Genomic DNA, 6,182 nt, shown 5'->3' on the forward strand with positions numbered 1-6,182 from the left:
CCCGGCATGAAGCCGGATGACGAGTACCCGGCTGCGGATCCGGATGATGAAGACCCTGGCTACGGAGCCGGATGATGAAGACCCCGGCTACGGAGCCGGATGATGAATTTACCCGGAGAGAGATCCGGATGCGGGGACATATTTGTGAATATGTTTGCCAAGAGCCCTTGAGGCTATATTTGTAAATAGCCAGAAAGTCATATGTGTATAAATATGACTTAGGGCAAACAGTTTAAATGTTGTTGCTCATTTTTCATGCGTAGTGAGAGCAGCCGAGAGAGAGAGAGAGAGAGAGAGAGATGAAGAGGTCGTTGCCTCTGTGTATTACCGCCGCCTGTGGCGAAGACAGTGAGCTAAAGGTTGTTGCCTTGTAGTTTCACCATTGTACACCTCTGTTCATAGTGATAGTTGGAGTTTGAGGACTCCCGTGGTTTTTCCCATTTAGGGTTTTCCACGTAAAACATCCTGTGTACCTTTCTCTCTGTTGTCTTCGTGCATTTTGTATTTCCTGTTTTCTGAGAGTTGATCCTATTCCTCGGTGGTGGCCGAGCGCTGTTTGCATCAACAAGTGGTATCAGAGCGACGGTAACACAGAAAATGGAAGGCGGCGGTAGTGGGCCTCCGGGCATGATGGTGTTGAACTCACAGAACTACGCCGACTGGAAGATAAAGATGGAAGACCTCCTCATCGTCCGAGACCTGTACGAACCGATCGACAATGCCGAGATACCCAAGGGGGTAATAGAGTCGGAGTGGAAGCTCCTGAACCGGAAAGCCGTAGCGACGATCCGGCAATATGTAGATGTAAGTGTTCTGCAACATGTGGCGAACGACACCAACGCATATGAGATGTGGAAGAAGCTGTTGGGCCTCTACGAGAGGAAGAATGCGTTGAACCGGACCTCCCTGATGAGGAAGATAGTGAACCTCAAGTACCGGGACGGCGAGAATATGGTGGAACACGTGAGCACGTTCATGGGATTCGTGAACCAGCTTGCGGCGATCAAATTCCCGTTGGAGGATGCAATGCAAGCCATCATTCTGATGTGTACATTGCCGGAAAGCTGGGAGAACTTGGTGGTGACTCTCAGCACCTCCTGCACCGAAGATAACTTGTCTCTACAAACGGTAAAGACAAGCATTTTGAACGAAGAAGCGCGTCGGAGAGATAAAGAACCGGCCTCCGACTCGAAGGCGCTGCTCACCGAATCGGAACGGGGAAGACAATGGAACCGGAGTCCGCAAAGACGGGAGAAGTCGGGGACCCGGTCGCAGTCAAGAGGAAGACCCACATGCTTCCACTGTGGGAAGCCGGGGCACTTCCGGAAGAATTGTCGGCATTACCGAAAGGACAACGGAGCCGACGACACCGATTCGAAGAAGTCACCGGAGAGAAACGGTGCATACCGGGGAGCTACGGACCGGAGAGGTTCGGATCGGCGAGGGCAGGACCGGAAAGGAACGACGGCACTCGCGGCAAGTGAAGAAGAGATAATGCTCATTACCGAAGAGACGGAGCTGAACCTTGCCGGTGAGGAGATGACCTGGGTGGTCGATTCCGGAGCATCGTTCCATCTGACCCCGGAGAAGAAATACTTCTCATCCTACACAGCCGGTGAGCACGGCTGTGTCCGGATGGGAAATGAAGGTACGTGCCGGATAGCCGGCATAGGAGACGTGTGGCTGATGACATCAACCGGATGCAAGATGCTGCTGAAGGATGTGCGACACGTTCCGGAGGTTCGATTGAACCTGATTTCGGCCGGGAGGCTAGACGATGAAGGCTACACGGGTAGCATCCGGAACGGTGTCATGAAGTTCAGCAAAGGGAGCCTGATAGTGGCTCGGGCCCGGAAGGTCAACACACTGTACCTGATGAATTCCCGGCTATGTCCGGAGGAGCTGAACGTGGCAGCCGACGCTGCCGGTGAGCTGTGGCACAAGAGACTGTGCCACATGAGTGAGAAGGGGATGAAGAGGCTTGCAGAAGACAACCTTATTCCAGTGAAGCATGTGCACCTGGAGAAGTGCACCGACTGTCTGGCCGGTAAGCAAAACCGGACCTCCTTCCACTCAAGGCCACCGACGAGACGTTGCGGACCATTGGAGCTGGTGCACACAGACGTGTGTCAAGTAGAAACGAAGTCACATGGCGGAGCCCAGTACTTCGTGACATTCATTGATGACCACAGCCGGAAGCTGTGGACGGCACCGTTGAAGACAAAGGACCAAGTACTGTCCGTCTTCAAAGAACTCCACGCGAGGGTGGAAAGGGAATCCGGCAAGAAGCTGAAAGCAATACGAGCGGATAACGGAGGAGAATACCGGGGGCAGTTCCAGGAGTACTGTCGCTCGAAGGGAATCCGGCTCGAGTTTACTGTGCCGAAGACGCCGGAACTGAACGGGCTGGCCGAGAGGATGAACCAGACCATAATGGAGAGGGTCCGGAGTATGCTGGCGCATGCGAAATTACCCAAGGGATTTTGGGCTGAGGCAATGTCGACGGCGACGTATGTGATAAATAGATCACCCTCAGTACCTTTGGACGGAGACACGCCGCAGAAAGTGTGGACCGGTAAGGAAGTGTCCTACCGGCATCTGAAGGTGTTCGGGTGTCTCGCATACGTGCATGTGGCAAAGGACCGGAGAGGAAAGTTAGATCCAAAGACCCGGCCATGCATATTCCTCGGTTACGGCGACGACGAGTTCGGCTACCGAGTATGGGACCCGGTCGACAAGAAGATATTCAGGAGTCGAGATATCATCTTCATGGAGGACAAGACGCTCGCCGACTGGGAGTCGGAGAAGAAGATGAAGAGCTCCAAGTCGACCGGTGAGGATAAACTCTACGAGGAGCAGTCCCGACCGGCAAGGGACCGGTTAACACTCGAAGATCCGGCCGAAGACGGTGAAGAAACAGAACCGGCCGAGGAAGATGAAAATGATACCGGAACCGGCCCCGATCCCGAAATGGATTCGGACGAAGAAGAATCGGAAGAACCGGTTATCGAAGCTCTGGATCGGAGATATCCTCTAAGAGAGAGAAGGCCCCCCCGGAGATTTCCGGAACCAGAGCACGTGTTGCTAATCGACGAGGGGGAGCCGGAGAGCTTTGAAGAAGCAAAGCACGACACCCAGAGCCGCAGGTGGTTGAGTGCCATGCAGGATGAGATGGATTCCCTGCATGAGAACCACACATATGAACTTATGGAGTTGCCGAAAGGAAAGCGGGCACTTCGAAACAAGTGGGTGTTCAAGCTGAAACCGGGAGATGCCGGAAACCCCCCGAGATACAAAGCCAGGATCGTGGTGAAGGGGTTTCAGCAGAAGAAGGGCGTCGACTTCGACGAGATATTTGCCCCGGTAGTGAAGATGACCTCCATCCGGACGGTGCTGAGCATAGCGGCAAGCATGGACCTCGAGGTAGAACAGATGGACGTGAAGACGGCATTCCTTCACGGTGACCTCGAAGAAGAGATCTACATGCAGCAACCGGAAGGATTCGAGAAGAAAGGGAAGGAGCACCTGGTATGCCGGTTGAAGAAGAGCCTTTACGGACTGAAGCAGGCTCCCCGGCAATGGTACCGGAAGTTCGACTCCTTCATGACCGACGAAGGGTACCTCAAAACGCAGTCTGACCACTGCGTGTTTGTGAAGAAGTTCGAAGGAGGAGACTTTCTAATACTCCTCCTGTACGTGGACGACATGTTGATCGTCGGACGGGACCAGGTCAAGATACGGATGCTGAAGAAGGCTCTTCACCGAACCTTCTCAATGAAGGACTTGGGTCCGGCGAGACAAATACTAGGGATGCACATCATCCGGGACCGGAGCAAGAAGCAGTTGTGGCTGTCACAAGAGAAGTACGTGACAAAGGTGCTTCAACGGTTCAACATGTCGGAAGCAAGACCGGTCGGATCAACCCTACCGGCAAACTGCAAGTTGTCCAGCAAGCAAAGTCCCAAGACAAAGGCTGAAAAGGAGGATATGATGAAAGTGCCGTATGCCTCAGCCGTCGGGAGCTTGATGTACGCCATGGTGTGTACGAGACCGGACATCGGATATGCAGTCGGAGTGGTGAGCCGGTACATGAGCAATCCTGGCAAAGAGCATTGGAACGCGGTCAAGTGGATACTCCGATACCTGAAGGGCACGACAAACGTGTGCCTCCGATTCGGCTCCGGTAAGCCCGAACTCGACGGCTTCACCGACTCGGATATGTCGGCTGATGCAGATACCAGCCGGTCCACATCAGGGTATGTGATGACATATGCAGGGGGAGCTGTTTCGTGGCAGTCGAGGCTGCAAAAGACGGTTGCGTTGTCAACCACGGAGGCGGAGTATATGGCGGCTGTTGAAGCCGGCAAGGAAATAATATGGATGAAGGACTTCATTAGAGAGCTCGGTATCCGGCAAAAGGAGTACCTACTCTACTGCGACAGTCAGAGTGCCATCCACCTTGCGAAGAACGCGGCCTATCACTCCCGGACGAAGCACATCCAGCGAAGATATCACTGGATCCGGGAAAGGATAGAAGACCAGGAGTTTGTGCTGACGAAGATCCACACGGACGAGAACGGGTCAGATATGCTGACCAAAGTGCTCACAACCGACAAGCTGGAAGCATGCCGGAAGAGGATCGGATTGGAGAGACATCCCATGCCGAAGTGAAGGGGGAGTTTGTTGGGATTACGGTCCCTCCGGATGGGATGTCCGGAGACGAATGACGAGTACCCGGATGCGGAACCGGATGATGAAGAGTACCCGGCATGAAGCCGGATGACGAGTACCCGGATGCGGATCCGGATGATGAAGAGTACCCGGCATGAAGCCGGATGACGAGTACCCGGATGCGGATCCGGATGATGAAGAGTACCCGGCATGAAGCCGGATGACGAGTACCCGGCTGCGGATCCGGATGATGAAGACCCTGGCTACGGAGCCGGATGATGAAGACCCCGGCTACGGAGCCGGATGATGAATGTACCCGGAGAGAGATCCGGATGCGGGGACATATTTGTGAATATGTTTGCCAAGAGCCCTTGAGGCTATATTTGTAAATAGCCAGAAAGTCATATGTGTATAAATATGACTTAGGGCAAACAGTTTAAATGTTGTTGCTCATTTTTCATGCGTAGTGAGAGCAGCCGAGAGAGAGAGAGAGAGAGAGAGAGATGAAGAGGTCGTTGCCTCTGTGTATTACCGCCGCCTGTGGCGAAGACAGTGAGCTAAAGGTTGTTGCCTTGTAGTTTCACCATTGTACACCTCTGTTCATAGTGATAGTTGGAGTTTGAGGACTCCCGTGGTTTTTCCCATTTAGGGTTTTCCACGTAAAACATCCTGTGTACCTTTCTCTCTGTTGTCTTCGTGCATTTTGTATTTCCTGTTTTCTGAGAGTTGATCCTATTCCTCGGTGGTGGCCGAGCGCTGTTTGCATCAACACTTCGGAGGGCGGAAGCACTTAAGAAGCCGAGCTACGACCGACCGATCATAGTAACGGTTGATACAAGTCCAACCGGTATCGGGTGGGTCATCAATCAAGCCGACTCGGATGGTTCGCGGTATCCGATCCGATTCGGAGCAAAGGTTCTCAACGAAAGGCAACGTGGATATGCACAAGTCAAAAGAGAACTGTGGGGAGTCGTGTCGGCGATAAAATCGGATCGGGATTATTTGATCGGAGCCGAAGTGGTGATCGAGACGGATTGTCTTCCGATACTCGGGATGATGCGGTGTTGTACGATACCAGATGTAGCTATGCTAAGGTGGGTTGCATATGTCAAGTCGCTTAATCCGGAGGTTCGACACATCTCGGGGAAGGAAAACGCGGTAGCGGATATGTTATGAAGGGCTCGGTTCGGAGACGACATAACTGAATCGGATAATGAAGAAGTTTCCGAAGACTACTTCGCGTCGGAGCACATATGCCGAGTGAACGTAATCCGAGAATTTCGGGAAGAAGAATATGAGGGAGAAAGTTTGATGATCGGAAAGATGTTACAAGAGGCCGAGGACTCGACAAACGATAAAGGAAGAAGAGCCGAGATCCGAAGGAAGAAGAGGCAAGTCCAAAAGTTCTTCTTGGAAAACGGATTAATATGGAGGGCGCCGAAAAGACCGGATGGTATACCACTTCGAGTAGTCGGGACAAAAGAGCAACGAAACCGGATAATGTCCGAGTT

Source organism: Azolla caroliniana, unplaced genomic scaffold, assembly GCF_043228905.1.
Source record: "Azolla caroliniana isolate FFs.n. ecotype wild unplaced genomic scaffold, voAzoCaro1.0.p SCAF_18, whole genome shotgun sequence".
NCBI lineage: Eukaryota > Viridiplantae > Streptophyta > Polypodiopsida > Salviniales > Salviniaceae > Azolla > Azolla caroliniana.